The sequence below is a fragment of the Cloeon dipterum genome, chromosome X (genome assembly GCF_949628265.1).
Source record: "Cloeon dipterum chromosome X, ieCloDipt1.1, whole genome shotgun sequence".
Lineage (NCBI taxonomy): Eukaryota > Metazoa > Arthropoda > Insecta > Ephemeroptera > Baetidae > Cloeon > Cloeon dipterum.
In genome coordinates, this window is record NC_088790.1 from 6988617 (window position 1) to 7013695 (window position 25079).

A 25079-nucleotide genomic window follows, 5' to 3' on the forward strand; every position below is an offset into this window, starting at 1 on the left:
ATACGTCGTTCTGAAGGGATTATCATTCCATTATGCGAATGTGTGTGTCCGAAAGCAGGGATTTTGCTGCTATTTAGCATACTCGCAATTTACATGAAATATGATCCAGCCAGCCAAGGTCTTGCAGAATTCAGGAAACCTGCTGCCGACCGTGCCACGCAAATTGCTTGATTGATCGGCCACTAAAACCGAATTGACTGGGCCCAGTGTTCCAGCAAAAATATCCGTTTCACTACAGGTTGTCAGGGCAAAGTTTTCTCCGTTGAATTTATGTTCGCAAGAGCCGAATGTGATGGCTTTGCCTACAAAATCGTCGACATTGAGAAATGAAATAAGCGGCTCCTATGACGTACAGCGTAAAATTATGTCTTTTGAGCGTGGTTCAAGTGTTAATTTAATTAATCTTAGAACTCGTTGCTCATAAGCCGTTCACTGTAATTGAATAATTGGCACTCTCAGCTGAATAATTTTACGATCAGTGTGTAAAAGATGTCCCAAAATAGGTTGTAGCATTACTTACTTCCATCGAAGAATGATTTAAATTTTAAATATTTGTGAATAAATTTGTGGCGGTATGAAAATAGACGGATCTTTTGATAGAGCGAATTTATCACGTTTGAAGGGCACTTTATTCATTTGAAATGCCAATCGCAAAAGCACTCAGCATTTTGGCTGATTTGGCAATTTTTATTTCACCATCTAAGCCACGCAGTTGTTGTTGATGTTATCGAAATATTACATCAGAACATTAGTGGAAACGTAAATTAAAAACCGCAGCACCTTTTGACGGACGGGCTGACTGCTGAGCGAGCTGGAGAACAAGCCGCCGCTCAAGAGTCAATGGACTGGAGCCGCTTTCGGAGAACGAATTATAACAAAAGCACGGATGAATAGGATACACCTCATAATAATAAGAAGCTTTTAGACGCTCTCAAAATTTGTTTCAAGCCGTCGATAAAATCAGGAAACTGAACTCCCGTTCAAGATCATCGAATCATTCTTCTTGTAGCGACGACACGACTTTTTGATTTTTTTTTTATTATTTCACAGGCAGCTGGAGGGCGTGGTGTGTCAAGGAAAATACAAAATAAATAAGCGGTTAGGCGAAAAATCAAGCAACCATTTAACGACGACCAGAATCTAGGGCACTTTTTTTCGTTTCGCAGTCGGCCGAATAATACTCGAATGTTTTTTTTCTTTCGCATTCCGTACGACTGCCTGGGCTGTGCTTTTTTATACCGCAGACTGTGGGATGCCGTCTTTTGAGCAGTGAATGACAAAATTCTCCTATGGTGTGTTTAGGTGTGATGAAAAAGAACGTCAAAGTAGAATTATTCTTCTTTCGCGAGACCTCCTGCAGTTCCAAATAGGATTATTTATTCCGCGCACCTAGCGTATTATTCACCACGCCAAATTTATTTCCTCGCTCGTCCGTGGGCATGGATATTCAAAGAGGGAAACAATTCCAGTTGAAACGTCGATGGCGCAGTGACTTTTACAATCGATTGCGAAAAGCCAAGCTGCGTTTGAATTCGCAGGAAAACGATGTTATGGCTTTCATAAGCCAGGCCAAGCAGCAGGCGAGTTTTGAAAACAAAAGCCAGAAACGATAATAAATAAATTCCTTTTGCGTTTCGGCAGAAAAATAACAATTTCGAGAGTTGAGCGTGCCCGCGAGTGCGACACACTCGACTCATAAAAATATTTTGGGAGATTTCAATGGGAGATATTTCCCACATCGAGCAAGCCGCTTTTACGCTAAAAACGAAACCGATCAGCCTGCCAGCAGACGTCCATAAAGATAAAACGCCTTGTTTAACCCATTTAATCGAATTCTTTTAGTTTTATACTCTGCCTGTTGTGTAAAGCCCGGGCATGAGTCTCTTTATGGCAGACGAATTTTCGCATTAGCATAAAAGTTTCCTTTTGTAGAATTTGACCCTTTCAGGCGAGTTTTGCGCTTAAAAGGCGACTTATCTGATTGAGCGCTTTGCTCGCCCGCGAGAGAGCTGAATATAGGCGTAGAGAGCCCCGCTCTCGGTGCTTTTTAGCGTTATTTGCATTAGTCATGACCCGACTGACTGAGTGACTTGGAGCATGAATTCATAAAAAGGGGCGTATTGACATAATATCATTGCCGTACGCGATGCGAACGGAAACCCAAATCGGCGAGCCAAGGATGTGGATTTTGAAACGGTAAATAATTCATGAATACTGATGACACTTGAATTTGTAAAACTTCAGCTGAAATTCGTTCTGCAAGAAAATAAAGCCGCCGCGAATTTCAAACGTTGATATTCACAGCCAGATTCTTGCGTGAAATATTTAAGATATCCTTCTCAGATAAACAACATTTGAAGAAGAAACTCGTTATAATTATAGGCAACACCAAGAGCCAAAAGCCAATCGTCATCCAAGGCTTTTTGACACGAGAAATGCAAGCCATTAGCAGCGACGTCCTCATCTTTATTCATAAATCATCGTCAATTTCGAGCCAGAGCGCGTACGATAAAAATAGAGAACGTAATCCCGATTTCTCGAGGCAAAAAGGTTCAGGGGCCTTTCAGGTTCCGCTAGTTTCGCTCACTGTGCATGAGCACCGCGAAAAGTTGGCTCGCTGGCTGGCTGGTGCGCGCACACCCACCAAAAAACAAGGCGCGCGGTAAACGTGAAATTTATTTACGCCCTGCGTTAAAAGTAATAAGCCGTCATTCTGCGCGGCAAGCAATGATTTTTCATGCACTGCTCGCTCACTCACTCGCACGGGTTCAAGCAACTACTGCTTCGGTAGACTAAAGAGCTCATAAAACTAACAGCAAAGTATATTTTATAAGGTCACAGGGTCAACAGCATATTTGAGCAGCAGCAGCAGCTTCGACCAGCAGCCGCGGCTCGCATTTTTCTGCCGGCCGATCGTAAAGTAATTAAGTTTATTCACGTTTTAGCCCAAATTAGCAAATTAGTAGGTGTCGACTGTGCAGCGTTTCTTTCGCTCGACTCCCTCGTGCCGCTTGTTGAGTTAGGTCAACCCTTCCAGAACCTCATTAACCGCGCTATTTATGCGAACCCGCGAATGCGAATACATGGAAACCAATGTCAAAAGTGAGAGCGGACGTGAAGTTTTTAGGACAATCTTCGCATTTCTTTCTTATTCCTTGATTTCACCAAAAAATAAGTTTATAGAGATTCTGGGAAAGATCCGTTGTAACAGATAAAACGAGGCCTGCGTTCAAAACGGCAAGTTGGGTGTAAAATGTGGAAATTTACTTACATTTCTAGCCTCTTGTCGCTGTCAAACGGTAATTGATGGTGCTCCTGCTCACGGGGGCCACCTGGAAAGGCGATTATTTGGTTGAGATCACAGCCGCACTTGATTCTGCGCGTGTTGATTTTTTGTGCTTTTTCCTTGTTTCAGACTGTGGCGCTGAGAACGTGGTGTAAATGTTGTCTTTGGCAAGGAAAGAAGCGTAAATTAAGCAAAATTGATTCCATATGGATATTAAAAAATTGACCTGAATGTATTACCATGCTGATATAAATTTATTAATTAAGCACTAAAAGAGTTCAAATATTGAGACAATAGTTTACAATTATTGTTAAAGGTAGCAGTTTGCGTAAGAAGCACGTATGAGATTTTTATCACATTAATAAAACTGGTGATTGGTCATGATGTTAAGCTTGAAAGATTGTATTCCTAAATGAAAAAGGAAAGAAATCATACGGGGTGATTTAATTTATAAGAAAATGGGAGGAGCTATTCCAAAATCTTTTAATAGACGGGAGAGTATTTAATTAAATATTTTCCGTATAGTTTATCTTAAGATCTTTTTCTGGGGAGGAATAACGCAAACTATTTAATATATAATTTTAGGTTATTTGTAGTGAGAGTATACTCAACGGAAATTTATTTTCCACAATTCAGCATTATGATTCCCCTGGTTTGGGATTATTTTAATTTATGTCCCTTCGAACAGAGGTGACGTGTCCGCGCATCTGTTCGCAGTTAAGCCAGACCAGCGTGGTGCACACACAACCTCATCATACACACCACTCACAATCAGACAGAGGCACATCTCCGCCTATGCTGCTCTCGTTTTACGCTTTTCTCGGCTGCCAGACAGACGAACGCGCTGTGTGGCATACCGGCTCAAAAGGACGCGAAGATAAATTCCCGATAATCCATCACCGAAATCTCTCAAGAAAGCCAAGAAAAAAGACGACTGGTCGCAGACCCACCCCGCGCACGCCTATACGTTTGATTTGAAAAGGGCACGCAGCACGCAAAGGTAAAAAAGCTTTAACGATGATGCTTGACGAGATGTGCGCACGTGAAAAAGTAACACGCGCTTTTATAAGCCGGAGCAAGTGTTTTGAATGATGATTGAGAGGCGCCTGAAACAATAGGATAATAACAGCTCGGCTTATTATGAAAATATATGAAGAGAGGGTAAAGAAGGATGACAGCAGGACGCGCACAAGCGGCATTCCTCTCCTCGCAAGCAGAGAGATAATATATCGCCTTGGCTCTCTTGACAGATTTCACCTCCACAGACATTGAAAATTGTGTTAGATCGATTCGGAATGAACAACAGTCTCGCGCATTTTTTGTGGGCCAATTCATCTACATTCCAGCAATTTCAAGTCATTTTGCCCCGCAGATATATATAAAAATAAAATGAATAAATAGTTAATATAACTCCAAATGAAATTGGGGACTTCATTGAAAACCATGGACATTTTGTGTAGCTAAAAGCCTCCAGTGCTCTTAACTAAGTTTCAGTCAGGCAAAGTTTTAGTGTTGATGTCCTCTAATAATTTATTTAATGTTTGACGCGGAAAAGTTAATTAGAAAATTGTAGCAACGTGAGCAACATGAGATGCGCAAAATTACACAAGAGCGAGACTCAAGACGCAAAAAAGGTAATATCGTTATTGCAATTACGCACACCGAGCATAATTACAACTCCAAATTTGAATAATGTGGCGAGGCAGCGAGTGCTAAACAATGGACGCATTTAATATACTGCCTGGAGACGTGCACCGAGCGTGTTGCAAATATTGCCAGGATAAAACGCATAATATATATTATAACATCTCGAGAGAGTTGGAGGGAGACCTGCTTTTAATTACTTGTATTATTCACCTTCGGAATTCAAGCTGCGGCCGCGAGAATGAGTGTTAATGAAGAACGCATGCATGTGATGATAATTTATTTCGTTCAAATGATTTCTTTAAAAATACGCAAACGTCCCGTGCACGACACTTCTACTCGCCGTTAATTAATGAGCCCATTGTTTGTCCAATCAGGTGAGCTGTTGGACGCCGCACCGCGCGCGGTTTTTTGTCGTCGACCGCCGAGCGTTTTGTTTCTGCGCTGCTCTGTATTTCGCGCGTGTTGATTACTTTTGTGCACGGCTGGATCACTAGATTTCAATGGCTATATAGGAAATCAGAGGCAGATGATTTATTTATTCGCTCTTTTTACGCTTCAAGGTTCCCTCAGAGAAAGAATCAAGAATACCGTTGATTTATGCTGAGTGTTGTACACAAAAATATGTTTCCTGGCCACTTGCGCTAGTTTTATATAAGTAACCTTTATTTTTAACAGCTCTTCTGCGAAATAGGGTAGAAGATGCAATTCAGCATTAATTACTGGATTTTTGGAATTAAAAAAAAATATAAATAATAATCGCTATTTGTGGGATTTTGCGTCCAATACCAGCAGCTTATTTTTTTTAAAGGATGTCTGCAATCAAATGAGGTGCCCGATTTTTCGTTTTATTTAAAAAAATATAGCATGCTAGTAAAAGTTCGCAATTCTTCTAGCTCCATAGTCATTGTTGTCTTTCAATTGCTGTGCCTTCTTAAGGAAAGTGAAAGTGTGATAATTTTCCAAGCGCGGTGTAAGTAAGTAAGTAAGTATAATTAATGGTCTGAGCCACGAGACGTAAAAAGGCGCGCAAAACATTTTCGACCTAAAAAGACGATTAATAAAAAATAATGTAGCGGCGCCTTGGCTCGGCGAGGAACGTTAAATTAACTCCTCTCGCCGTGGATAGCTCCTTCTTTTTAATTAGTTGGCTGGGAACACTCGCTAAAATTTATGAAAGCCACCTGGTGAAATTTTTTCCTGAAAAACACAACAGATCTCCAGCGGTTTGTAATCTACGCACAAAATCTCTTAATACTTAATGTAAACTTGATAAATGATTTTGCTCGTGCTCACTCATTCGCGGCGAGCCGCATTTATTTTCATTTCAGATTCGAGAGCGATAAAATACAAACATAATTTAATATCTATACCATACGTTTCCCTGCTCCCGTGTATTATAATTTTTCATTCCGTTTTATTCTAGTAATAAGCACACCCGGATGAAACGCTGTTACAGACCACGCCTGATAGGTTTTGGCCAAACTTGGCTGTGCTTTTTTCTCTAGTTTTGAAGTGTCTGGCAAATATTTGTTTGCTAAACTGATTACAATCTAATAATTTTCACCCGAGATTTTCCCTGCCAGATGCATTCGTTTAAAAGAGAATGAAATATTAATAAACGCTTCACGACCTAGCAATTTATTTTTATCTCGAAAAGGATGGAATCCTCCACGATTGCCTTTACTCGAGTCTAACATTCTATTAAAGTGGAAATTAGGATTGGGAAAAAAATCAGACACCCCTCTCGAGGCAGTCGTGAACTTCCCTCTTTGATTTATTATCAGCAGCTCCTCTGGCTATTGTGTAAAGCTGCTCCCCCAGAAATTGAACTATTCAACGGGAAAGGGGAATACTCGAGAATTAATAAAAAATTGACATTATTTTTGCCAGGTGATTCCAGAAATTGCATTAATTTCGTATCTCGCCGTGGCTGCTGCTGTGTGCGGTGATGAGATTTCGGTTGTTGATACCCTTGTTGCCGATATGACCATCTATCAAACCAGCACTGCAGGAGGTCCTTTATCTGCTATTTACGTTTTATTTTATTGCCAAGACACAGAGAAATGTGAGCCGCCGATATTTTATTGCTGATTGCTGATGGAAAGCAAACCGTTTTTCGAACCCGACATAATCTTTTCGCTCTTGACAGCACCGGCCAATTAATTAAATCAACCACTTGACATCTCTCGAAAGGCTTCTGGATGCCTTCCAATGAAAACTGTTTAATTCGTGTTAATGGCAAGAGAATCATTTTTTCACTTTGATGCCAATCATAGCCATTTTTAGGATATTAAAGTTGCTTTTTGCAACCAATATAAATATTTAAATTTGAATAGTTCAAGTTGCGTCAAACAATAAGTTGCTTTTAAATTTTAATTATTTGAAGTAAAAAGGTTTCAATTTGGATCTGTCGGTTTGATTTCTACTGATTGTGGATGAATTATATAAGATAAATTCGCAATTTATTGATATTGTAAAATGTCTAGCTGATGTGCCACGAAAAATCTTATTTCCATTTTTTTCAACTGTGCAATTAAATTTTAAAGTTTAGACTGACGTTTATTTATAGCCGAGTTGACTCTCACTAATGGTTTACACGTCTGTGGTTTTGTTTATTGGGGATGTTTTCTTCGAAAGGCAGCACGTGTCACGCGGGGTTAAAAGAGTAACACAATCGCACAAATGGAGATTTCTTTATTTCGGCGTCGCAAGTGAGAAGTCAGTCGTCAGTCCACCTGTCCTCCGGCTTCTCCATCAGCAGGCCGCGACCGCTTTCATTTTATTATCGCCGTCATCGGGGTGCATTAGCAGGGGGCGAAGAGCAGCTCATTACGAGCGGCACTTAACCTTCAACCCCCGGAGGCTGCGCTCTTTAATATTTCCGCGCGAAAGGGATGCATTTTTCAGCCTTGAAAAGGAAGCCGCTCAACTAAATGTATATCATTATGTGCGGGAACACGTTATTTTCACTTCGTCAGAATCTAATTTCAGTTATTTTGCATGCAAACCGGCAATCATGCATTTTTTTATCTGGCGTTTCTTTCCAATAAAAGCGATCACTGCGCGCAAGTTGGAGAAACGGTCGAGCGTCGTGATCGACTGCGGGAAAAGTGGTGCTTCGTGATGCTTTTAACTTTGCGTTTAAAAGCTAATAATGCACACGAAGCGAGCGAATCTCATTTAGAATCAATCAATTATTTATTTAACTGTTGTTCTCCATCTGATGAGCAGAGACGATAATTCAAGTGCGCATATATCTATACCAGAGCTTGGCAGAGCATGATCTTGATTACCAGCGGACGAACTCTTTTAAGGTCAATATCACCGTGTCTTGTAAATACTCAGCGGCGAGTGTGTGAATCAGCAAATGAGATGAACTCGGCTAATTCCCCAGCTCGAGTGATATTTTAAAGTGTGCACATGCTAAAGAGCAAATTTGCTTTACAATTTATCAGAAACCCGCAGAGACAAATGTAAATAAATTAGGGGAAGATCGAATTTCAAGTTACCTTGTGAGATCCCGAGTAGGGCTTTTCAGGAGTCCGTCACGCCGTACTCGCCCAAAGATTTTGAATGAAATTTTACGACGGATGAAAGCCATCGAGTGAGTGTTGCCAACGAAAATTTTAGCGCAAAATTCACAAAACACAAGCATCTTTGCGTCCCACGGGATTCTCCCTAGTTCCCAGGAGAGGCCGCGCCCACACTTTTGGCGCCAATGGACCAGCTGAGATCTAGCAGCAATGAGATCTCGATAGTCTGGGATTTTTTTTCTCAATTTTACTGCAGTCTAATATTTTGAAATTTTACCTACTCTCCAGAAACAGCTGACACATTATTTCAGTTATATAATGTTGAAAGCTCAACAATCTCTCCTGACGGCAGAGGGTGCAATTTTGGCCAATTCAAACTTTTCAGGAATTTACAAGCAGCTGGCATTGGAGTGCGCTGGCTTTGTCACCAAAGTTACAATAATAGCACGCCGCGTCGAATGCAATTGGCAGGTCGACTCGTGAAATTGTTAATAATGACCACACGCCGGCCGCTTTTACATTCATATTATTAATAATTAGCCGGTGTGTGGTGGTGGTTGAGAGCTCTTGTCTAACAGGATTGCTTATCATGTCTCCTCGCCCACCATTAACATCATCAGCCGCGCACACAATTTGCCTGGCTGCGCTGCGCTCTGTCTGGGTCAACCACATCAGCAGCTCGATCCGCAGCAGCATCCCTCGAGGGTGTGATGTCTCTGAGAAATAATTACTACACGAAAAGGGAGTGTCAAGCGTGCCGACTGGCGTGTCTTTGACACAGATGAATTGTTGGTTGCAACTTTATTGTCAGTTCAGATATATTATGGGAAGAAATTTGCCCCTTTCCGCTTGCTGCCTGCTCTGCGCTGTGGAGTAATATGCTAAAATATGCGAGCCCGCCATGCGATTGCTGTCAAGAGACAATAAAGCCCTGCTGACACTCGACTAAACACGATGAATGAAAGTGTCGCATTTTTTTTCCTCGGCAACTTGCCGTTGGAAGTTTGGCCTTTTGTGCGAAAGTCTGGATTGTGAAAATGATTAATTTCCGCGCCAATTTACTCGCAAAACTTTGGACTGTTGAGGAGATTATATTCTACTGATTTAATGAATGCTGGAATTTGTTGAAATCAAACAAAATCCTTGAGAGGGAAGTAAATAACAATACTTCATTCTCGTTGATTTCAAAGTTATTCGTGTTATTATTAATTTTGGCGAATCCAATCCGCTCTATTTCATGAGTATGCCACAGCCAGTCCCACTAGAATGAAACAAATTCCTTTATGTTTTCCTTGCCTTTTAAAAAGCTCGTTTCCTCATCAATTGAGTTTAAAGGGAATCGGAACAATGCATTCAGCAACCAGAACGCATTCCAAGAAATCAAAGTTTTACACAAAAACTTCCGTTTCCCCTCACATATCGCTTGATAACTTAATTTGATATAAATAAGCGGGTGACAGGCGTACGGAATTTTCACACCTTTCCTGTGTGCCATCACATGCGCTCAAGTCGAGTGTTTTCGAGTCACGCTACGACGGGCATAACTCAACCTGAATTATAGACAATTTAGTTTAAAAGAGCCGAAAAGAAGCGGGCCTGCGGCAGGTGCTATTTATCTTTAGAGAACAATAAAAACAAACACACTTGCTCACGCACTTCCCGCGCGCGTTTCCTTAAATAGGGAACTGCCAAAGGAGAGCGTTTTATGTGTGGCCACCTTCCATAAATTGTCTAATCGAGCCTCAAGCTGCGTAACTTAATTAAATGTTAAGTATTTATTTATTTTTTCCGCTTTTGGTAACAGTTCTTTATATTTTCAAGAAAGTATTGGAACTTAAACTCCTCTGATTCGGTTAATCTAAAAATAATAATAATGACTATGTCCCGGAAAGGTTATGCTTGCACTAAGTTTAAAATCATGAATATAATTAAATCTAAAAAAAATATGAAATCGTATAAATGCAGTGTGCTATCTAATAAATATACAAGGTATATGGTTTCCTTTCCGAAGAAATTTCAAAACTTCTTGTCATTACGCACTTCTATGTCCTGGGAACTTGGGAATTGCATCATTTGGGGGGGGGGGAATATAGTACTCAAATAAACATTTTCAATATTTACTTTGCAGTTTCAAAATATGGTAAATACACTGAAAACGTGTTTCATTAAGGAACAGCGTTGTTCACTTTCATCTACTCTCCATGGGTTGTTCTCGTGCTAAAATATAATCAAATCATGAACTCAAATGCGCACAAACAAGGAGAAACGCTGATCTGGAGAATTGAATAAAGCCGTTTTCCGTCTTGCAAGAATCTCACGCGGGCAGCTCTAGTTTTAATCAGAACTTATGCTAAAAAGCTCACGCGCTGTATGAGCAGTTTTTTGCTCTCTGGCAAGCAGCAGGAACCGCTAAAACATAAAATTTTGCATTGAAAAGAGAAAAGCGGCAGAACTGCTGTCGCTGTCAAGCCGATTTTTGCGCTGATTCTTTTCTTCAGATATCTCGCGCTCGCGGAACCGGTTCTTGTATAATCATAAAACACTTATTTTACGCGCTCCCCTATTGAGGTGATTTTGCACATTTCTCCTTCAATAACGCACACGCGGAGTTTTTCAGCGCACAACAGGAGAGGAGATATCTAAAAAATTAAGTCTCGTCTCTGCGCTCGCCGGCTGCGTGAATCCAAAACGTGCGCGCTTGTGTATTGTTCGATGGAAATCTGCGCACTTTGTGCACGCGGATTCTAATTAAAAAGCTCCGTGCCCACCGCTTCGAGAGAGGTATTAACCTCTTTTCAATTCATCTCGCGCACCCATGTCGTGAATATTATAGCACTCTCGGCCCTGACGTTTTTCTTCACGTTTGCGAAAAAGAAGTGCTTTCAGACATAAAATAATAGCTTATTTCCTAATTATAGGTTTTTACAAAACCCTCTGCTCTCTCCGTCTGGGGCGAGCATTTTTTAGTCAAATTATAATTATACACACATGCTGTGAGGTCAACCAAAATTCACTTCTGATGCGGCATGTTTTCTGGGGAAAATTGCCACTTTAATAGAATTTTAACTGTAATTCATCAACGTCTTGGAACGGATTACATTTTTTATGGTTGTCTCTTTTTGTTTGCTCCTGTAATTAGCACATATATATTAAAATTTCTTGAAGTTGTTCAATTTTTAAGACATGTATTTTATTAATTCTTGTAATATCATGAGATGTTTATGCAAAGCTATAGATTAATAATGTATTAGACTCGCTCTCGAGGCGAGCAGACATTTCCAAAGTATGCAAAAATATTTCTTGGAATCAGGGATCAAGTGGGTTTCAATTTGCATGAGGCCGATGAGGTCTTGCAAACAAAAAGGCGACATCTCTTTTTGTGAAAAACTGCGAGATAATTAATTGCTAGCTCCACCCGATGTAACAAGGCAGTTGAAGCATAAAACTACACTTTGAAAACAATCTTTTGCCATTGCCCAGGATAAATTAGAAAAAGTTGCAAATTAGTACAAGTCGAAAGGACAAAGTTTCGCGTTCAGCACATCCCTCGTTGGCGTTTTTACACGCTGCGCGGTGGATACTAAAATACACGCTCTTTCGCCGCGCTCGCTGCTTTCTGTGTTTGATTTGAATAAGTGCCCTTATATACGAGTTTAAATTTTCTGACATTGCGTCCAGATATTTCGTTTGGCATATTATGCTATTCATTTGCTGCTGCGACTAGCGTTTTGTTTTTATTTCTAGAATGTTACAAGCCAAAACATTTTTGGGTGTGTGTTCGCATAATATTAAAATTCTCTCGCCTTGCGTCGAGATGATTTAGAGTGGAGGAATAATTTTAGCACAAAAAAATTAATGTCAGTACCGAATCTCCAGCTACAACAGCCACAAATTACATGCGCGGGAACCTCTCCCTGGGTGATGCTTGTCCTCTCATATTAGCTCACATTTCAGCTGTGCCGCCTAGGTCCTTTTTAATGAATGGCCCCAACAATTATGGGACATTTGCGAATATTTTACGCCGGCTTAATAATTTGCGGCTTTTTTATTCATGCAAATGCCCAAAATCAGCGAGTGGGCGCGCCCCGGCCCATGAGAGGGACACACATTTTTCGTCTCACAACACATATCCCGCAGAGGTTTGCTTTTTCTCGGCAAGCTGGCTGCTTCCTTTTGCGCGCTCCACGCCGCGAATTGTGTAGAATTTCGCGCTGTCTTGTATATTTTGCTTGCTCCGGCACTGTCACTCTTGCTGAAAGGCTTGCAAAGGAAATAAACAAGTATGATGGAGACGAGCAATTTCATTTTGTTATTTTGAAACCAGGACTTTGCAAACTTTACTTAGTTTTGAATACAAACACTCCTCACACACCGTACATATGTTGGGACATTTTTTGACGGTTCGCAGAAATGGAACAAGTTAACTGAATGTCCGAATATCACACTCGATTTATTGTATAACCAAAGAATATATCAAACTATCAAATTTTTTAATGTGTGCATTGAAGTTTCTTATTCTAACGTCAGCAATCAGCTGCCAATTAAAAAACAAACGCTAATTTTTTATGCTTCGATCGTAAAACATTAGAGCACACTTTTACGGTTGTAAAACAGATGCTGAGCTCCACAAACAAAATTTTACTTTCCCCGGTGGCGAAATTTCGCATGCATCTGCTTTTGAATAGTGGAAATAAAGCTCCCTTGGCCGTTTCGAATGCGGGAGAAGCGTCACAACTGCAACCCTTTAAACGTGCTGCGAGACTAATACAATGAAGGCAGCACACATGGCTAATACCATGCAGGCCAAGCGATAAATTTGTGCTGCCACAAAAATCCAAAATGCACACATTTGTTGATTGTTACATATAAACGCTGCCGGGAAATTATTAAATGATATTAGAGAAGCGGAGGCCGCTCGATTGGTAAAAGCGTATGCAAAATAGCACTGCCGGTCGCCTGGCTTATTTAACTTTTCTTTTATATTCAATTTCCCCTGCAGGAGGCTCGTATGTAAATTCAATTCGATATACCGAATATTTTATCGAACAATGCACTGTATTTGCGTAAGAGAGGAAGGAATACCGTCTTGCAACATCCATTACGCAGTTCGGAAATAAACTGTGGACCGTTAGCAGAATGCGTAACCAATTGAATCTTTCCTTGAGCTACAAAGGGTAAAATTAAGTTTAAAAATTCTCCGCATGTTAAATTAAGGGTGGCCGGAAAAAGTTGAAAAATGAATAGGAAAATTTTTTCACACGCTTCCGTATTGGACATAAGTTAGTCCTTCAGGCTCGATTAGTAGTACTTTGCCTGAAAAACAAAAAATCCAACCCCAAAGAATGAACTGCAAGAGATTATATACGACAAGCCGTTGAAAACGATCGACTCAATCTCACTCAATAGCCTAAATCAAAATCGGAATAATAAGTGACTCTCCCCAAAAAAATTATCAACAAGAATTGAAATTGGATGGATATTTTTAATAGTCTCTAATTTAGACATCAGCATTTTAGCCGTTCCGATTCAAGTTTGTATTTCTCCGATAGATGTCGCAATTGCTGTATGATAAAACGCTAGTCAATCGTTTTTATTTGTATCTTCACACTGATCATTATATTGCATGTGATTTGTTATATGCTTATTTTGAGTATTTTGAAACAATTAAACTAACTCTAAAACAAATAAACTTGTCTGATGAATGACGGGAGGCGTTATTCCCCCGAAAGTTGCCTCTTTTTAATGGATCGCTGCGCATTAGCGCAGATCACGTGAGGACCATATGTGATGTGTATGCGAGTGTTGGAAAAGGGTAAAAGAAGACGTAAAAAAGATTTTAAGCCATATCCTGCTTTCGCGCTCTTTCTTTGGCTCTGAGGGCATGTAAATGTGTGTGAGAGAGCATAGAAAAGCGCGCTGGGGCCGTGGCATGGTGTACGGATTTGTATTATTATACGCGCGTTTTACATACCGTGCGACGCGACCGCCGCCGCCGCTTGCTTCGAAATGAAAATAAATACACGCAGCTGCTTTAATATTCAAGATTTACGCCTACTTTTTGCATCTCGTCGTCTCTGCCGCCGCCGCTATGCGCTCTCTAATATAAAAGAGAGTATCATTTGACAAAATAATGGATTGCGTCGTCGTCTTGCATCTGTCTCGCCTGCTCGCCATAAAAAGAGAAATTGCTTCTCCAACTGTTATTATAATTTGTTTTTCATTCACCAGTAAAAGGATAAAATAAAAGGCCGTGTGCGAGCGAGCCCCGCATGGCGGGGGAAATTCATCAGATGCTGCTCATTTCTGCATTGCAACTCAAAAGGGGGTTCCGCGGGTGTGATTGCTCATTTCCTCTTTGCGCCTGGGACACTCTGCAGTTGATTTTAGACAAGACAAAGAGACGATTCAGTATAGAGAGGAGTAGAAATTATTTGAGTATATTTCACTCAGCAATAATTATTGAGCTACAAAAATAATTCAAATTTTAGCCTTGCCTTTATAGGTTTAAATTGAGATGCCGAAAATTAACTATATGAATTTTATTACAAGTTGTTGGCTGCGTGTGTGGAGCTGCGACTTGGATTGAAGGACGACTGGCTGTTAATTGGCTGCTGCTTGGCTGAATGTGTGACGTGCAGAAGTTTCATTCTTACGGACCGGATGGACGGGACAAGAACTCGGCACGTAAATACGTGATCTCTGTCCGGCACATCTCATGGACGGGAAAGCTGAGTGCAGCAGTTCCAGACGCATCAGCAACGTTCCATGTTGGAACGCCCGAGCGAGTACGAATTAACAGTGACTTGATTGGTGAGGGCCATGCGCCAGCAGAAGTGTGGTTACCGTCATCGGGGATGGTATAACCTCTTCGTCTCTCTCAATGGCCACGGACGTTTTACAGGCACATCGTCGCTTATTGCTGTCTTCTTACGGCCTCCTCCAGTGGGGCTGGTCTAAAAGGATGTACTAAAGATTAGGATACGACAACAGGCCAATATCCTTTTACCCCACAATGCCAATTCTTGTGGTGGGGTAACAGCTTTTTGGCCTATTGTCGGATCCTAATCTCTATACTATCCTTATAGGCTGGTCCAGTCATCTCGTTGGCTACATGAATTCTGATAATTTTTAATTTTCTCGTGTCCGTTTATATTTTTTTGTCAAACATTGTGATGATTGTCATATTTTGAAATAATGTATATGTGTATCCCTACACGTTAATTATATTTAATTAAAAATAATTTGGATTTGTACTTAATGTCAACCAAGGGAAATGTAATTTTAAAATAACATCCAGTTTTATAAAGCTCATTTTTCTGGTAGACTGCGATGCGCAGGCAGAGCAAAACCCTGGAATGAGTGTAACATGATCCATTCAAGCCGCATCTGAGAGATCCCCAACGTTCAGAGACGCAAGCACGTTTTTTCATCTTGAATATAGTTTCGTTTAATACATAATTAAAATAGCGTGGCACAAAAATTCTCGTAAAGAAAGAAATTACTTAATACCCTCTCATCTGCTGCTCGCTGAGTGAAGGATGATGTCATCCCGAAAATAAACAGAAATTTTGCCTGACATAGAATCTGCCGGCAGACCATCTCTCGCCACAGCACTCAACAAACAACGTGCTGTGGCGTTAAAAAAGCAGGAGAAAGAATACAAATAATAAAATTTTACGGTTATTGTTGTTGGCGGAGTGAAGATTCACGAAAAATTTCCGTCGACTTCTTGGAAAGAGTCAGCAGTTTCTGCCTAAATTGGGAAGCAGAAAGCAACACATCATTTTAATACACTACTTCTCTCAACTGTCACAGACGTCCATTATCTTAATAGCCATCCTTCCTTTGAGTGTAATTTAAATGCACGGCAGCAAAACGCGCCACTTCAGTCCCACTGTGCTCATCATTTTACAGGTAAAAATCCTTTCTTGCCGCTAAATTACAATGTTTATCTTTATAGGGGCTTATTTACGAGAGTTGCTTGCGCGCGCTTCGCACTGGCACACCGTTGCTTGCCGCCTCGCTGCCTAGGCATGACAACTCAAAAATCGAGTTAAATTTTTCTGTGCGCACGGTACTTTTCATGTGAAACAACGCCCAAACTGTGTGTTACGCCAGCCTCGTTGAAAACAGGTTAAAAATGAATTAAGCTCTTGTCTTTATTTACTTGAATAAAGTTCATGCTTGCCACATTTAGAGAAATTTTACCTCACCTAAATTCCGGTTATCTCATTTTTACATTTCTAACAGAGAGACTGTCAATTTAAAGAGTTATTAGAAAAATTCCGAAATTAACAATTCCTAGTTTTTATTTCAATCTCCTTGCCACACGTCTAGACCGAAAATATCATCTTTCAAAAGACAAAATACCTTCCAGGATGGTAAATTCGTAAAAGAGAATTTGAGAGTGGATCAGTTCATTGACCGGCTCTGCTTCATTTGGAAGAGGAACCGTTATTTCAAAAGGGAGTTAAAACCACCCTTTCAAGAAATCGTGAAGCTCTCACAGCATCCCTTTGAAAAAGCTCGTTTTCTGCAACTGCCGTGCAAGATTGGCGCTCACACAAAAAGTTTTGCGGCTCATTATTTATGAAATGTGCATAAAAAGCAGCTCCACACACCGGGCTGCTGCTGCTGCTGCTGCTTGTGTTATTTAATGCTCGCGTTCACTCACTCGCTTTGCATAAACGACGAGATTTCCGGCTCTCTGCGAAATAAAATTGCAGATGAAAAGGGGCGAAAATAATGTATGCTGGCACACACAAAAACTTGCGCTGCCTGTTTTCGCCAAACTCGTTGGCACGAAATTATATTATTGCAAACTTCTTCTTCTCCTTCTCCTTTTCTCGTGCAGCCTCTCTGAAAAGCTGCTGCGATCAAGTTGGCACGTAATGCAATCAAATGGATTCCTTTATATCGAGATGATTTATTGTGCGCGCATCAATTTGGTACTTTTCGCTGCGAAACATCTGCCCTTTCGCATCGGCGAGGGCAATTGCTTATTATTTTACCCGACGCCGCGACGCCGCTCATTTACATCATGTGAGAAAATATTTTCAGCCCCTGCGCGATGGATGGACCGACGCGATTTTTGCATATAACGAGATGTGCATGCATTAAAAATAGAGACAGAAAGCGAGCTAAAAGCGCGCGCGCACACACACACACACACACACACACACACACACACACACACACACACACACACACACACACACACACACACACACACACACACACACACACATCTCGCATCTCTCGCAGCTCATTTTACGCAGCTCTCGCGAGAGCAGATGTTCAGCAGACACACGATTTTTCTTCAGTCTCCGCGAGAATATTTTCGTATTTGCCTGTTTCACGTCTCAATCAATTATTATGCATATCAAAAAACCGGGCCATCGAGATAAAATATTCATGCGCGAAACTGTAATAAAACTCGACACCTTTAATACCCATTTTCATAAATAAATCGCCCGGACACAATGGACTGCAAGCTGAAATGCATATGCGCTATGCCAACTCGGTGCATAAATTTACCGACTTAAAGTAAACACACAAGTAAAGGGCCGTTCCTTGTAGCAGATAAAACCTGCAGCAGCAGGAAAACTACTTTCTTACTTTGGTATTATTCTTTTCGCTCTCGGTTATCATTTCTGAACAATAAAAGTCCAACACAAGTTTTCCTTGTTTCTTTTTCCAAGCAGACAATAGAGCTGCTCAGACTGGCGCGCAGAGCGCGGTCTCCTCCAATATTGAAGGGGTCGGAATTTGAACTCAGCGTGCCGTGGGGCAGTGAAAAATTGACTGTCAACTTGAGCATAATGCTTTTCACAAGCCAGGTACCTAAAACTTAAGCTTTCGTTGAAAAATTTGGTATTCAAGGACCACTTTGTTTTCCATCAGTCACTCTTGAATATTAATTAAACTGATAAAAAAATTCAATAAACAAAGGAGCTAATAAGTCATATTTTAACTGGAGCAATAAATTAGCTCAGACACCTTTATAATGTAGCATTGATTTTTGTGATTTATTATTCATTGTTTATTCCTATCTATTAATAAACAGATTTTTACTCATTTTATTGCAGAATAACGCCTTTCCATTTAACTGTATTATGCACCACATGTATATTTTATATGCGCCTATCGTGAATACAGTTATTAAAACTGAGATTTCTCACAATGGGGCATTATATTTGATTTGCATGAAGTCTTGAAATAATATTGAAAAATAACTCGTCCACGAGAAATCATTAAACCAGTCCACATTTTCTTCCCAAATATTATCATCATGCACATTTGAAACAAGCAGAACCAATCAGAAGATAGCGATGAATTGTTGAAAGTACAAGGTGAACGCAATACGTCCCGATTCTCTATCTCTCTCCTTTTATGATAATATTCAAATTTCTGCTCCCGTTGTTTGCTCTGGGCAGTATAAGCTGTATTTGAATGCCTCGGTAATATAATTACCCTCAAATATTGCGTTCACCCCGTTTCACTCTTGTGGTGGTGAGAAAAAGAAGAAAAAATAACGATAAAGCCGGCGGGGTAATGTATGAATATTATTATAAAGCCATAAAAGAGAGGCAGTTTTCCTCCACCACCGTGTGTGTGTATATATGTATACATTTTATCGTTGTGTTGTTAAATTGCTCTCGCACAACTGACTGCTGCGCTGCTGCTTGGCTGACTGTCCTTTCTTTTATTGCAGCCTACTTGGCTGCACATAATACAAAACGTATGCACGCATCTCTCCAAATGCACTTAAATTTACACCGGCAAGCGTAGGAAAAATGCACCTCTCACGCGCAATTGCTGCTTTTTCACTCGCGCCGTCAGCGAGTAGTCGTAATAATCATGGGGATTATGTGACAGAGTTCACTCCATTAGCGGTCTATCGTTGATTGGTTATGAAACGACTTTTAAATGTCAATGTATTACGTATACTCACTCATCGCTTTAAATGCCGGAGTCTCATTGAACAAATCATGCAAAAACATTACGACCCTTTTTCTGATCGATTGCACAAATATATTGCTGCGGTGAGCAGTTAATATTTAGCATGAAATCATGTGTATCCTGTCATGTTAATGAGCGACTTATTGAGGTTAATTATGATTGGAGAGATTATGTCACGGAGCAGACACGCAAATGAGCTTGGTCCACATCTGGCTTGTCGAAAGAAAACCAACTGATTACTCATAGATATCGGCAAAAAAATATCATGCGCACGGTATGTTTGTAACACAAACCTTTTACAGGAAAAAATATAGCTGATTGATCTCGGGGGGTTTCACTAGTTTGGCAAAGCACAGTCCCTTTCTTTCCGCGTTAAGAAGCGCTTTGCAATTCGTTAACTCGCCATGTGGTGATGGATATGCAACCTGCTCAACACTGCGACATCTAATGGACACAGTTGAGATTAGACTAGCCCATTGCATTGATTTCTATTATTAGTTTTGGCACATTTAGCGCTTAAAACTAGTATACTTTTTTCTGTTTACCACGCATTTTTTTAAACTGTGTAGGACTTCCAGGAAGAATAATCTATTAATAATGCTGAACAACCAAATTTAGTTAATATGTACTTGAAGTTTTGGTAATTTGTTTAAAAAATTCATATAATAGAGCTGATTCAATTTTGCAGTACAAAGTAATAATTCGGGAAAATATAATGAATTTATTCTCTTAATATTTTAAACTAATTGGAGCAACTTGTTTTTTTCCGTTAAAAATTAATTGTGTTTTACTCCAAATCAAGATGAAAAATAAATAAATAAATTTTTAGTACGCAATGCTAACTTGTACTACTATTTCGTTCAAAAATAGTGGTTCAACTAAATACATTGGTGAACTTGATTAATAAACTGCTAGTAGTAATAAGAGGATGGTATGTCAAAGAATTTAGTTAATTATTTTAGATCTTATATTATATAGCTACTTTCGATTGTTGTTTGTTTGAGAATTTCATTTATTGTTGGCTTTATGTTAGAAAAAAAATAATTTTTTCTGATAGGTGATCTTTTAATGAAGACTGTTATTGTAGCGAGTGGTCGGGAGCAGCAATTTTCAATATTATATTCTAACCATGAGTTTTTAGTGACTTGCTCACTATATCACTTCAAAAATCTTTTTCTCTATAATTTGATATTTGTGACGTGAACATTAAATTTTTAATATGTGATCTATCGTTTCCTGGGTCTTTCGCTAAATAATGTAAAACAAGTTTATAACCAGAATACAATGGTCTGTATCAAATGGTATTTTATACCATTCAACTGATCTTGGCTTATGATTTGTTTTAAATTGAATCATCAGTCATTCGCGTTTAATCAAATATTGTGCAGATTTGTTTCTTGAAACTAGCTCAATTGAGCTTAAGCCTTCTGCGAGCATGAAATATAAGCCAATTATAACATACTTCATCCCAGCTGAGAATATTAAAAAAATCCATATTACTTTTACAGAAAATGCACAGTTTTTCGATCATTTTTATTGTTAAGTTAATAAAGTGAAAAGCGGCAACCCCACAACGGGAACATTTTAATTTTAAAAAGTGAAGTTAAATGTGTAAATTTATTGGAGGAGGATAATAAAATTACTAAAATTTGCTCGTTTCGCTATTAATTAGTATCATTTGCTCAAAAGTAATTTCTTTGGAAGTCAATACGCCCAATTCTAGTGTACAAATTTAATTATTGCTCGGAGCCAGGCACGCTCGGTACACAATTCGCACTGCTAGCCGGGGTCAGCGCTGGCAAACCGGTTCCGCGCACCGGAGGCTGCATCAGCCGCGAGGGGTGGTTTTTGGCAGGCAGTGGCGCCCAGTGAGCGAGTGTCTGTCGTCCAACGGCACCCCGGCACGCGAGGAGGAGGTTATTTTCGCGGAATCGGTGCCCCAGAATCGCGGGTTTGATATAAAAGTGGTGCGTTTCTCGCTCATTCCTACCCAGAAAGGCGCGTCCAATGGCACCGCGGGGAGGCGGGGCCGAAGGCGGAGCTGGCGCCGACCGAAATGAGAAAGGCCACGTGCTACAAAGGTGTGCCAGCGAGCACCTTGAATAATCATCATCCCGCATGCAGCACACACACCGCAATACTCACTTACACTCGCTGCTGGCAAAAAGATCGACACTTATTTTGCGGGCCGAAAAGCAGGTTCCATTTCGCACAGTCATCTCTGCCTGCGTCTGTTGGCGCAAAAAGCCGCGCCAACGAATGAAACGTACGCGCGCTGCGCCTTTTTGGGTAATTAATTCTATTAAAGATTGATGATACCGATATGTAATTATAAATATATTGTGGCCGGCTTCACCACATGCGCTTTTCATCGGCTGTTCGCGCGGGCGTATCAGCGGAAAATCATCTTTTCATGCAGCCTGTCACAATCGCGGTGAAAAATGCGAGATGTGAACAGTGTGCAAGTGGGGGAATGGCGTTTTGGGCTTCGATTTTGCTTGCTGATGCCGAGTTTGATGTTAACATGAATGTGACCCTAATGAGGTAGAGCGTAATTAGAATTCACTATAGCTGCTATTGCTAAATAAATTGAGTTTGTGTGTAAAATATTGTATGGCATTAATAATTAAGGGTCCTCTCTCATTTGTTTTTGTATTTTATACTTTGGTATTTAACAGTAATATGTTGTTTATATGCTCATGATATTTATGTTGATAAATAAATAAATAAAATTAAAAATCATAATTTTTTAACTTCGTCTGCTAAGCACAATCCGTGGGCACTGAGTTCATCCCAATAACGCACCGCCAAGCGGATAACATAATTATGGGGCCCAAGTGGCCGCAGAGGAGCTTGGGCCCAATGTGCAGGCTATCTTTTCGCCTCCCGGTCTTTCATTGAAACGCCAGACGTGTGTCTCTAAAGCTGCTGGAAAGATGCGAAAACCCAGCAAGTGGCGGTTCGGCGCTACTTTGGGTTGAGCTAATTAGAGCATTTCTAGTCCTTTAAACTATATATAACCAAATTTTGCCACCTCTGACATAGGGCAGCCCAGAAATTTTAAAAAATATCTGTTATTGCTTTTACACTATTATGAAGAATGTCCACGGGATGGCCGATCTTTATTGTAGTGTCTTTATTTTAAATGTCATAAATGAATTTTGTATTCTTTGATTATTTAATCCACTTTCGAGATACAATTGCTTATCAAAACTAAAAACACAATCTTAAATCATAACAGTGTGCGAATACCCTATAGCTCTACTCGCAAAAGGTGGCACATATGGCTTTTGTTGCCCGCTTTAATATATCTCTATGGTTATACTCTTAGTATTTGGTGTCAGTTCGTTCCTGAGCTCCAGAGTTAGTATAAATTGCAAACCAATTGGATCCCATTAAATTAACGCTTGAAAGCTATACCATTGAGCATTAGCATTCTCGCTTCAGGACATACCGGTGCGGAGCTGCATCTGCGCATTTATATTGGCAGACAGTATAACACACAGCACACACTTATAATATGCATTCAACTCATAAACACACGTCGGAAAGCAATACAGGAAAAAAGCGATCAGCCGACGCGATAGCGACAAGAGAGACGCTCCTCAATATGGTCATAAATTTGTCATAGGAGAAAATTTTCGCATTCTGCCCGACACGCCTCTCTCTCCATTGTTCCCGAAACAAGGTGCACATAAAAATAATAAAAAATAGACGGAGGCGCGCGGCTCGCGCGAGTTCTCGATTTCGAGTGTGCCAAAAGGTTCCGTTTTACAGTTACATGTGCACGCACACACACGATCGGCAAATGTGCGCGAATAAAAAATAATATTGTATTAATCTAATTTGGCGTGCTCCATCAATTTTTCTGTCGTGTCATGCATACGCTTGCTTTGCATCCGCATCGTTGAATTTTCACCGCATTTATTTTAAGATTTATCGACAATCAGACACTCCTTTTCGATCTTTCAGGCTCTCTTTGAAGACCCCTTGCTTGATTAAAAATGCAGGAAAAGAAGGCCTCTCAGTGTAACGATGAGCAGTGAAAACGGATAATTGACGGATCCAGTTTTCGTGTAGTGCAAATTTAATTTATGTGAGAACGGAAAAGTTTATTGGCTTTCGGGTAAAGAAAGAGCTAGCTCTCTAATTATAGAAGATGATCGCGGATGGTTTTCGTTCACACGTACAGCACTGCTCTTTTTGCGTCGCAAATTACGTGCATAATCATAATACAGCACAATGCGCGATCAAAAAATAGGATTTTACAGTTCACTTTTAATGAGCGCTTATTTAATATTCATTACATGCATTAGAGGCGAGATTCCCTTTGTTGGCGCGGCGCAAAAAGGATGGCAATGCTGCTGTGAGGCTAATCAAGAGGAGCCGGGGAAAAATTGCTAAATGCGTTCAGAGGTAACGGCGGTTCGATGCCGCGCGCTGTGTGTGTGTGTGTGTGTGTGTGTGTGTGTGTGTGTGTGTGTGTGTGTGTGTGTGTGTGTGTGTGTGTGTGTGTGTGTGTGTGTGTGTGTGTGTGTGTGTGTGTGTGTGTGTGTGTGTGTGTGTGTGTGTGTGTGTGTGTGTGTACAACCTTTAAAGTGTTTTTATATTACCAGGGCGCGCGCATTATTTCGGCTCGGCACTAACGACCTGCTCATATTTGCAATAATAAGAGAGTGTGAGAGAGCAGAGATAATGAGCGAGAGCGGCACATGCGAGGCGGCCGGCTTGGATTTGCGCTCGACAAATTAATTCACCTAAAAATATGGATCGTGTCAGCCGGAGAACTCAATTGCTATCAACATTTGGCTTGATTTCGTTCGGTCCGCGCGCAGCACTCCTCTGCGCTGTGTGCCTATCTGATCAAACATCAATTTTACGAGCAAAATAAAAAAATGTGGGCCACAAGTTGAAAAAAATCGCCAGTGCTCGTAACTCGCCGAACAGCTTCAATGCAAATGAGCGCGAAACGCTTCCTTTCCGCACAAAAACCAGTCTCAATTAACGACTCAACCGGTGTGTTGGTTATTTTTAGATGCTCAGTTTGCTTTTATGCATCCAGTGGAAGCATCAATTTTGCGGAAAGTGTGACAGCTGCTCCACATACACTGAGAGGTCAGCATATCTTTAAAAGAAGAGCCAGACATTTTAAATTTTTTTACACCAAACAGTCATTAATTCACTTGAAATAATTGAAGCTTTTGTCAAAGTGATCGACGCATATCATGGTTAATTAAGTCACCTTCACCATATTTCACGATCACGGAAATCAGTCTGTCCAAGAAATTTAAATTATCACACTTTCACGAAAACTTAGAATAAAAATGAGAGGTGATCAGAAACGGAGGATAAATTGAAGACATTACTTCAACAGAAAGCTATATATAATAATAAATCTGCATGATTAAGGGACCTTATATACGAGAAACCTCTAATATTAATGACATAGTCAATTGTAACGGTTTTTAAATCATTGTTCTATATTTTTTTACTTTTAGCTTGGAAAGTTTCACCTGCAACCGAAAAAAACAATCTTGTCTCACTTTCAAGATATTGTTGAAGCAACAAAATTTTTTATCACTCGTGATTAGCGGTCATTATTATTTTATACCAGGAAGGTACAAAATTATTTATTATTATAAGGCATAGAA